Source organism: Polistes fuscatus, unplaced genomic scaffold, assembly GCF_010416935.1.
Source record: "Polistes fuscatus isolate 324 unplaced genomic scaffold, CU_Pfus_HIC Scaffold16, whole genome shotgun sequence".
Lineage (NCBI taxonomy): Eukaryota > Metazoa > Arthropoda > Insecta > Hymenoptera > Vespidae > Polistes > Polistes fuscatus.
The window spans coordinates 3,973,005-3,985,251 of record NW_025113064.1 but is presented as its reverse complement, the minus strand read 5'-3'; the positions used below and the strand labels follow the sequence as shown (position 1 = coordinate 3,985,251).

Here is a 12,247-nt window from a genome sequence, read left to right as displayed (position 1 = left end):
AAAAAAACAAACAAACATTATAATATATTCCATATAGAAAAAAATAATTACTTTATTATATAAATTTTTACTTAAGAAGGGTTAACGTTTAACGGTTGTTTATTTTTATTTTGTTTTGTTTTTTATTTAATACAAAAATAATGTCAAAAATAAATTTGAGGAAGGAACGAAAAGAGAAGGGAAAAAGTTTATTCGAATGCGTCGAAGGTGCGAGTGCGTGACCACCATCTCGAAAGGATGTTATGGTAGGGGTAAAAAGAAGGAAAAAAAGGAAACAGATATAGTGGGGATACATTCGTGATGCGGATCGGTACACACTATTCTACAAACTCGTAGATAGAACGCGGAAGGACTTCGAAGTGTTCGAATAAAGCGCGGTCAGTCTGAAAATCGACGTTATTCGTGTAACTACGTTTAATTTTTCATCATCATCATCATCATCATTCGTCATCATTCGTCGTCATAGTTATTCGCGAATAACAAAAATTTTCTACTTTTTCTTTCTCTTTCATTTTTATATTATATTTTTGTAATAAACAATTTGCAACAGAGAGAGGCAAATATAATTAAAAAATAATATCATAGAAATCCGAGATCATTTCAGAACGTATTCTGATTTAAATCTATCATCTATCTAAGAAAAAAAAAATACACTTCGTGTGTGATAGAAATGTTGTAACATATTCCAAGAGAGTGCCGTTGTATCATCTTTCCGTTCGCGATTCGTAATAATCGAGATTAGTATTTCCATCGATGATATTTCTTCTAATAATATCTACTTTATTTTTATTGATATATAATTTTCGATTGATTTTATTTCGTCGTGTTTTAATATCTTTCTCACACACACACACACACACACACACACACACACACACACACACACACACACACACACACACACACAGTCAAATTGTTGTCAATTGATAAACGTTCGTGCAAATGTTCAAACATTTCAACGATATTCGTACGAGGAGAAATTTAACGATATTATTACGTTATTCATAATAGTGGGTGATAAATTAACAACAACAACAACAACAACAATAAAAAATTCTAAATAATATTAATAGCGGTCTGCTTTAAAAAGCAGCCGCGTGCCAAAAATTATGCCATAATAGCCCCTGTTAATAATCGGTGTGAATACAAAATTAACCCAAATAATATTGGGAATAATAAAATAATAAAAAAACAAAAATTACAAGAAGAACAAAAAATACAGGGGGATTCAACTCTATTCGACGAACATTTAGCCGATCAAAATTTCAATATTACTTCATGCTAAAGGTACGTACTTACAATTTGTCAGTGTTCTCTTCTCTTTTATAGCGGTTAAGAATCCTAATTGTTAGCTTTTTGCGGCCATCACTCCTGGCGGAAGAAGATCTTCTATATTATTATTATTATTATTATTAACATCATCATCATCATCACTTATATCGTGTGTATATAAAATGACGTAAGGATAAAATTATCCCTATTATGGTAGAAAAATTGTTTTCGTTATCGTTTTTTTCAAAAAAAAACAAACCGAATTTTTATGAAAACAAATAAATAATTATTTGCATTAATATACAATTTAATATACACGTTGGTATTCGATATTTTAAAATTTTATACTCAAAAGAGATATTATTTTATATTGATTATAATAATTTGATTTTTATCAATAATTGATTCTCAATTATTTTATTAGAATATAACAAAAGTTCGTTGAAACTTTTACTTTAAAATTGCATAATGAATTGTTTTTTATAAAATGTTTATAAAAATATATATATATATATGCATATCAAAATTAAGCAGATACCACGTGGATAATATTTACTACTACATAAGCACGTTTTAAAGTAGCCCAAGAGTCTGTAAGAAAAGGGGGGGAGGAAAGGAAAAAATAAAATAACCATTAAACATTATCTCGAATAAATATTATATCTTCTTCTTCTTCTTTCTTTAGTTTAGGCAAATTGCCTGTTTCGTAACGACGTTTTTCTGCCTATTGCACTGTTAAATTGTCGCACCATCGTTTTCGTGGGCGTCCCGTGCTTCTGCGGCCTACAGGTGACTTATCCCGTGCAATTCTGACAATTCTTCCGTTGTCCATTCTGTTAATATGTTCGTTCCATTCTTTTTTTCTTTTTAGTATCCATTCGTTGATGTTTTCCACTTTGCATGTTCTTCTTATATCTTCACTTCTCTCTCGATCCAGTAGTGTTTTTCCAGCTATTCTGCGAAGAACTCTCATTTCGGTTGTCTCTAGTAACTGTTTCGTTTTCGCCGTGTCTGGTCGAGTTTCTGCGGTATGTGACATAATAGGTCTTACCATTGCCTTGTAGATTCTTGCTTTGGTCTCTATGTCAATGTTTTTGTTTCGCCATATTGTGTCATTCAAAAACCCGCTATTCTGGATGCCTTCATTGTCTGTTCTCTTACCTCTGCTTCAACATCACCATATCCTGAGATTTCTATTCCTAGGTACTTAAATCTCATTTCCTGCTGAATAACCTTCCCTTCAATTTCCAGTTTGCATCTTAACGGCGTCTTTGATGTTGTCATGCATTTAGTTTTCTGGGCCGATATTTTCATGTTGAATGATTTGGCTATGCAGTTAAATCGGTGTAGTAGACGTTGTAGATCATCCTCATTTTCGGCCACTAATACAGCGTCATCAGCATAGCATAGGATTTATTTCTTCGTTGCCCATTTTATATCCTTTTAGCAGTCTTACGTTTCTTATTATTTCGTCCATAATGATGTTAAAAAGCAGGGGACTTAGGGAATCCCCTTGTCGGATACCACGACCTGCATCAATCGGTTCAGTCAAGGCACCATTTATCTTTGCTTGGATCTTATTGTTTCTATAGATGTCCTCTATGGTCTTGATAAGATTGTTCGGAATTTGCCGGTTATAGAGGGTGTATAACATCCTTTAACTGCACTCGGTCGAATGCCTTTTCCAATCAATGAAACACACATATGCTGGTCTGTTGTATTCAATTGATTTTTCTGTTATCTGTCTTATGATGAAAACCGCGTCTGTGCACGATCTGCCTGATCTGAACCTGTTGTTCGTCTTCTAGTTCGTTAAGCTGTTAATTTTATTCGTTATAATCTTTGTCGTTAGTTTTAATGAAGTGTTTAAAGATTGATTCCCCTGTAGTTTGTAGGCACTTTTTGTCTCCTTTTTTAAACATAACTATAGTTGTACTAGTTCGCCATTCGTCAGGTATTTTGTGTTGGCATAGTATTTTTTGGATTAGGAATGTTATTTGTTGTGTGAGACGTTGACCACCATATTTTATTAGCTCGTTTTGGATGCCATCTTGCCCTGGGCTCTTCCTATTCTTTAGTCTTCGAATAGCTGTTTCTACATCACTGGACTCAATTTGTATGTCGCTTCTGGTTATTATTTCTGGCGTATTTAGTTCCGTTTGAGGTTCTTCTGATTTATAGAGCTCTGTTAGATAGTTAATCCAATTTTCTTTTGTGATCTGGTTTGTTTCTATCATTTCATTGACCTCCTTTCTTTGATTTCTAATAAATCGCCAGATTTGTTTTTGGAGTCCATAGAAGTCACTCTCCATTCTTTTCGAAAAATCTCCCAATAATTTTGCTTTGTTTGCCTTACTAATGTCGCTGTTTGATTCCGGATTCGTCTATACGTTTCGTATGACTCAGGTGTTCTTAATGTCCTATAGTTAAGGTATGCTATTTTCTTTTTTTTGCATATTTCCTTAATCTCTGGGCGGAACCAAGGAGTTTTGATCATTCTAGCCCGGTTTTTTACAGTTCGTGTTCCCAGGGCTTCATATGCAGCTTCTAAAATGTTGGTTCTTAGTTTCTTCCAGGCTATGTTTATGTTATCTTCTTCTTTTATTGGGCTTTTTTCGATTTTTTCTTTCAACCTGTTCTCGTATAGTTGTTTGGTTGGTAAGTTCCATAGTGACTCGATGTTTATTTTCATTCTTGAGTTGCTCGTGCAAGATTTCTTTGGGGTTTAAACTTCATTCTTATCTTTGCTAATAGCAGGCTATGATCGCTTCCTACATTCGCGGAATTTAACGTCCTGATATCTAATATTTGGTTTGGTTGGACGTATCTGTTGGTAACAATGTAATCAATTGTAGACCTGAAGCCTCTGGTGTTGCTGTATGTAAATTTATAGTGTTCCTTATGATTGTAAAATGTATTATTAATCCTTAGCTCGTTAAATGTGCATACTGTGTCATTAGTTCTCCATTATCATTTAACACGTTTTCGTTGAACCTTTGTTTTATTCCAGGTATTATTTCGTTTCCGATGCGGGCGTTAAAATCTCCAAGGATTATCATTTGTTGGTTACTTGGTAATGATCCGACTAAATTTTGTAGTTGGTCGTAGAAGGTTTCTCTTTCTTCTTTTGTTTTATTATCTTCTGGTGCATAAATTGACACTATATTTAATTTTTGATTTTCCGCTTCCATTTTTACAACCAAGATTGTGAAGATACGTATTACATTCTTGTATGTTGTTTTGATACTTCTTAGACACTGCGATGGCTACGCCTTCTTTTGCCCTGATTTGTTGTTCTACACCACTATAGATCACTAAGTAGTCTTCGTACTGTATTTGTCCTTTGCCTTTCTTTTTGTTTCTTGTAAGGCGCAAATATCGATGTTATTATCTTTCAGTTCTTTCAGGGTTTCTTGATCTTTATTATTGAATGACTTGATGTTCCATGTAGCCAGACGCATTATATGTTCTTTCTTCCATTTCTTTGTCCATTTTCTTGCATGTGTCGTCATCTGTATATCCGTCCTGTTCCGAGGCAAAAACTCTTCTCTATGAGCAAATTTCTTTTTTTTACGTTGGGTAGGGAGCTAACCTGATCCAACAACCTTCCTCCTTTTCCCGGGCTTAGGACCGGCAACATGATCGCTGGTCTGCGATCATGCAGGCGGAGTTAAATATTATATATAAATTTGTAATTTTTTTTTTTGTTTAAATTATTAGTATACGTATCGTGCGTTCATTGAAAAGTCCAAAATAGTTCAATGCAAACATCAGTGTCATTGTAAATATTCAAGAAATAGTAATCACGTTCTCTCATCGCGTAATAATTTTTTATTATTTTTTGTTGTTTGTTTTTTTTTTATATGGCCTGCTTCTTGTTAAATTAAATTGTCGTAAAATAAGAAACGCGTAATAAATCGGTCAATCTTTCGACACACGTTTACTTCTCGATATTACAATAACTTATTTAATCAATCAACGTAGATTTTTTTTTTCAAACACGAAAGATAAGTATATGGGAATACATTTTTGTTATTCGTTTTTCATCTCTGATTTTATCAAATTCAAAAAACAATTAATTTAGAACGTAATTAAAGAGTTAGATGGGGGGGAGGGAAGGGGAATTTGTAAATCATTTGCCATTTTATTCTGACTAGTTTTTTATCATTTTATAAATACTACCAAAATTAACATTTATTAAAAATAAAATTCAACGTTTTGAAGAATGAGTATATCTATCGAAAGGGAAAATTAAAAATGAATAGTAAATGTAATTTTGTTTTTTCGATTAATTAGATTATTCTTATTCGGTAATAAAAAAAAAAACTATATCGTTATTATGTCTAACCATAAACAGTAAAAGAAAAGAAAAAAAAGAAAAAAAAAATGTATGTCTAGCAACGCGTGAAATTCAAATGTTGCACGATCGCATCATTAAAGTATAAAATATGAAGGCCGCGATTTATATCTCGCATCACATTTCATGTATGAAATACATGAAAAATATACGATAGTATATATATATATTTTTTAATCATTTTTATTTTTTTTTAACACATTCATTACGTTATATATATTATCAAATTATACGAGGTTATAACTCGAACGTAAAGTTGATGAAATGATGAATACAATTTCATAAAATTATAATAAAAAACAAAAATACTTTCTATAAATTAATAAATTGAAATGTTTCGTTAAACATAAAGAAAAGAAAACGAATTTTATTATAATACCGATTCGGAGAGATCTAATACATTATTATATATATATATTATAAAAAAAAAGAAACGAATTACAAACGCGTGATGATGCTTATCACGTATGACAAAATTACAAATTCGCATCACGTATTTTTAACGCAAGTAATTAAAACTATTTCGTCCTATATAAAAAAAACAACTCAATTTCGAATAACTTTCACGATTGATTTATGTCAATCAATTATATATTAAATATCTGATCTATAATTAAAAATAAAAAAAAACAAACAAGATATTTGTATTTTGTTTTTAAAAAAAAGCAGCAAAAAAAATCTACTTTACGTTGAAAATTTTTCAATCCACTCAAGTGTATAAACAATCGATAGAATAAATTAAAAATCGATAGATAAATTAATAAATTAAATAAAAAAAAAGGTTCATTTTATATAGAATTTATATTACAATTATTCATATTTTATATAGAATTTATATTACAATTATTCATTTTATATAGAATTTATATTACAATTATTGATATTTTATATAGAATTTTGATAAAACTAAACTTACATGCGTAACACAATTGACTAACCGTTAACCGAATGTAAGGGAGACACTGGGTCAGGAATTTAGTGAATTTCTATAAGAAAATAAATAAATTAGACACATATCGTATGGTTAAATCAATACTCGATAGATATAAAAAAAAATATATATATATATTATCCAGAAATTATGCAAATAAAATGAATAAAATTTCCATATTTAATTTAGCGAGTTAGCTAACCAGTTCGTTAGCCTTCCATAATATACATATGTATGTTGCGTATATTCATCCACGCTTATAACTTTCAACAGGACGTAATAATAATGCTTGTTTGCGTAATAAACTTTTATATATAAATATTTCTTTTCTTTTCTTTTTTTTTTTTTATACTCCGCGAGAGAGAGAAAGAGAGAGAAATACATTTTTCGACGTTTCTTTTAGGAGCTACGTTCGTTTCTTTTTTTTTTTCACCTTTTTTTTCACCTTTGCTCGTAAAACTTCGCGATATTTGGATCGGATACCCAACATTCGAGTATGACTCGCAACAAATACCGTTATTGATCGTAACAGAAGGAAAAAAAAATGAAACAACAACTAATAAGAAAAAGTTTATAAAATATAATAAATATATTATAGTAAAAATATATTCAAAAATATATTCATAAATAAATATAGTAAAAATATATTCACGTTTCATTGAAAATTATTGTATATAATTTATTTATATATATTAATTAGTTTATCATAGCGTTATTTAAAAAGATAATATTTCGTCTAATTGTTTGATACACCATGATTATTGGTGATTGATTTATTTCAATATTTATTTATAAATATTCTATCCTTATATTTTTTCTTATCTTCCTTTTTTTGATTATTTTCTCTCTATAAGACAGTCTTTTTTTTGAAATCTATTAGCTTGGTTTAGAATTCGTATACTGGTAGATATATTTAACACGTGATTCGAATCATATACCATCGCAACCATAATTATATATCATTATACCGGGTAGGTAATGTTATTCATGTGCGCTATTACGGAATATCAGCGTTAAATTGGAAACATAGATTACCCTTTTAAGGAAATTAACTCGATTTAAACACGAAAACTCTCTATAATCAAATTTAGAAAAATAATTGATCGAATAATTGATTAATTGAAAGAAACATATATAATCAGATTTAAACAAAAAGAAATCATTGAATAAATTCATAGTTAAAAGAGAGTAAAGAAAAATAGAATAATATATATTAGATCGTTTTATTATTATTATTATTAATAAATTTCACGTGCATTACAATACATTGTATTTCATATTACTTAAATGACAATGAAACATATATAATCAAATTTAAATAAAACAAAATCATTGAATAAATTCGTAGTTAAAAGTGAGTAAAGAAAAATAGAATATATATTAAATCGTCTTATTATTATTATTATTAATAAATTTCACGTGCATTACAATACATTGTATTTCATATTACCTAAATGACAATGAAACATATATAATAAAATTTAAATAAAACAAAATCATTGAATAAATTTGTAGTTAAAAGTGAGTAAAGAAAAATAGAATATATATTAGATCGTCTTATTATTATTATTATTAATAAATTTCACGTGCATTACAATACATTGTATTTCATATTACTTAAATAACAATGAGTGTATTTAATAAAAAAATAAATTGAATATAAAATAATTAAAAAAGAAAAGAAAATATATCGTGAGCGTATAAAATTGATCAAAAATAAAGTCAAGTAATTAGTATTTAGGACAACGTTAGAAGAAGAAGAGGAAGAGGAAAAAATCCTAATTTTAGAATTGAAAAAACAAGACGAGATTAACGGTTTATAGTCAAAAACAGGAATCGATCCACGAATACCAAATTGCAAAGTCGTTTGATTCGTTTACTACCGGTCCAATTCAAGATGGTACGTCGAAATATTCAGGTCGTTAGAATTTGTATTCTTGCGGTGCTCGTTCAACTCTTTCCAACCTTCTTCCCCCCTCTTCCACCCCTTTTATCCATCTCCTTACCTTTTTCCTCGCAGTCTTCTTAACCGAGTTCGATGATAGTCGTTATATCGACGGTCACGTTGTCTTTCCACGTGTAAACCCCCCTTGCCACCTCTCCCTTCCCCCCATAGGTTTCCTATGGGTTGACATCAAATCACAACAGACCAAATTTTATTTTCTTTTTTCCTCATAAAAATCATAATAACGTTCACTCTCGAGTATTATCATTTTGTTACATATTTATCTCTCCCATCATTTATATTTTATTACATTTAAACAAAATGAATTCAATTGTATTTATAGTATTGTAGAATATTTATAACGTGTAAAGTATCTGTTTTATCTATTCACACGTACGTTTTTTTCATGCTAAAAAATATATAAACTTAATTTTGAAAATTTCATTAATAATAATAAGTCTACTATTATAACATAAAGATATAATAATATTTCTATATAATACTTAGCCTATTTTATTTAAAATGAATCAAAAGTTCGTGCTTTTATTGTTTCGAATGGTGCAGACAATTTTCTTCAAGTCAATAAAAATTATTTTATATTATATATGCAAGTGAAATATTAATTTAAAAAATGCATCAACTTTGTTGGTTCACCCTTGTCAGAGAAAAAAAATCCGAGAAAATTTTCAATATTAAAATAATAATTGATTCCCTCTCTCTCATTTTGTGAAGAATTGTTGTATAAAATAATAGAAAGTAGGTAAATAAATGAAATGTAAGTAACTATAGGTGATACTAGCGATAACCGGTAACCAACTACTCTTAAAACGATCAAACTGTTAATCGAGATACGTTAAGGTGTTGTTGGCATATCACGTTAGGCTTTTGCTCCATAAAGAAATCCTTTCGGACGTAAAGTACACCTTGACTTCTTTCTAGAGCGAATCTCTACTGGCTTGGTCACTCTAGACGATGATTTCGCAGGCTATTACATACTGTTACATCGAACCAACGTTTGCAAACTGGTCATTCGTTCTACTACTATCGTATATAACAACTATTCGTAAGATAAGTTTATAGTATTGACGAGTGTTGAAACTAAACACTTTTATTGACACGTTCAATAAATTCTAACATCAATCGTTTTCCTCCTAACGTCTAATCGATTATTATAATCATTTTATACTAATTGATTTGATAAACATATATCATCGATAAACATATCGTAAGGATTATTTTTAATTGGGATAATTAAAAATTTAATTTATTTTATATTACATTTTATTAAATGGGACGAAGGAAAGAAAGAAAGAAAGAAAGATGGTTCGAATGTATTCTATAGATAATTATTTCCAGTCACGTCAACGTTGTTGAAACAATCGATTTGTTTTTTTTTAAACGAAAACAATGAATGTTTATTTCAAATCGAAACCAATCGAATTCGTTAACTGTGTGCTATAAATCGTGACAATCATTTTAAACGCACAACGTGATTATGCAGTTTTGTTTCTTTTGCTATACTTTAAAAGTAATGAAATTAATTCGCGTATTCAAGTTGATTTCTTTTTTCGAAATCAAATTACTTTTCCAATGCTCGAATTATTCAATTGAATTAAGAATGCTGATTATTTCTGTGTTGCAGAATTTAGCAAAGTTTCAATATGAGGAGGAAGACACTGGTATTATTGTTCGTTCTTCTCGTTTTAAAACGATCCTATTCGAGTTCAAGAAACGAATACAGTGATGATAATCATCATCGACAAAAAAGAGTACTTTGGATAACGAACGATGGTCGAATAGCTTTACCACCTGGCACAGTAATGACTATAACACCTACGTTGGCATTACCTTTTGTCAGATATCCACCTTACGGATTTTTAAGTAACATGACTATTAGTCTACCCTTTACTAGTAAGTTGAAATTTGTTTGAACTATCGATACATTCAAGGTATCGGGTAGGTACTCCTGCACGATCCCGGTGGAGGATAAACCTACTTCAGGGATGCGACCCTGCCTACGCAAGCCTTGGATTATCTCCCAAGACCATAGGGGAATCCATTGTCCCATCCAGTATCCTTGTCTAAACCTATAAATTTCCCTAACACACCATCCTTACACCATCTTCCAACACGTCTTTAGCCAGCGAGGAAGATTAAGGCTAAAAACCTCTCAATATTAGAGAGGCTTTTGTCCAGCAGTGGACAGTATAGGCTGATGATGATGATGATGATGATCGATACATTGAATGATTATAAATTCAAATCGATTAGAATACACTTTGAAAAATTTTACGATATTTCTTGATATTTCAAATATTAATTTGATAATAACTTTGAACATCACGTAAAGTAACAACATACAATTTTTATATATAATTATTTAATAATATAATTTATTATTTAATTATACGTAACGTAGAATGTAATTATATCTTTACAATATATATGTGTGTGTTTATTATTTATTATTATTTATATTACTATATATAATCTATAGAAATTGACTAAATTTTCCCTATTTTTTCTTGTTCTTTTTCTTTTTGAAATAAGTGGAAGCAATCACGTTGGCAAATGAACTAATATGTATACGTATATATGCCAATATCATTATATTATCATTTTACTTACAGTCGACTTCGATAAATTAGGACTAACGGACAATGAAAATCCTTATGGTGCGTTGCACCAGCCTTCGACAGAAGTGCACGCGGTAGAAAAGCTGGCATGATTATGGCAGATTTCATAGCAGCATTTATAAAACGAAGACTTCACAAAAGGGATACCATGGAAATTCCAAAAGATGCTTTCCACGGTGGAGAAAGAGCTTTACTTTATGGGACAGCCGAGGATATGTTGAGCACTTTGGGCTTAGATGGGAAAGCTTGCCTTTTAAGAGCCATTTGCGAAGTTCATGGTCATCCTCTCAACAATTTTGGGCTCATTGGGGAAATGTTAAAATTACTTCTCACGTATGATCAATAAAATGAATTTTTCTTTTTTATTTATCGGTTCGTTTGAAATATATATGCGTATATGTATATACAATTGTTCATCTATTTTAACGAAATTATTATTCGATTATTTATTAGGGCCAGCAAATCGCCATTCGCTAATATTCTCAACGAATACGTCGAAGCCGAAAATAGAGGGAAATTACACGGAGAGTGTTGGCCGTATTTCAAAGACTGTCCCAAATCTTTGTTCCTTCCCTCTATTAATAAATACATGTTAGTTAACGATCTCCTATCAATTTCATTACTAAATTATATTTATTTTCTATAATTCGTTTATATTATAAAAATCAAACTAAAATTCGTACGTTTATTATGTTGTTGAAATTTTACTTTTTGATACTGCATAATCGATTTTGTTTTCTATTATTGCAAAAATTTATATATTCTTTTACATGTTATAGGAGAAATTCCGTCCATGATAACGACGATACAGAAAATGATGATAAATGGAATCAAATTTCGAGAGATGTCGAGGAAGATGTAGTCGAAAGGATACCAAAACAAAATCCGAAACATACGATGCATCCATCTATGTAATAATAATTTTACAATATAAGATAGATAATATAATAGAATACGATATATATTGTATCGATAATTAATTTATACATAGATCGTGATAATATTTGTTATCCATGTAAATGTTTATAGTAGGTATAATATGCATTTTTACGTGTCCAAGAATAGTCAATTCAAGTTCGATAATTTATTTAATTTTTATTCCATTA

At 29.9% G+C, this 12,247-nt stretch overlaps 1 pseudogene; it reads left to right on the top strand.

Annotated features, from left to right (window-relative positions):
* The first annotated feature begins 1,211 nt into the window (after positions 1–1,211).
* LOC122514801 lies at positions 1,212–12,247 on the top strand (annotated as a pseudogene).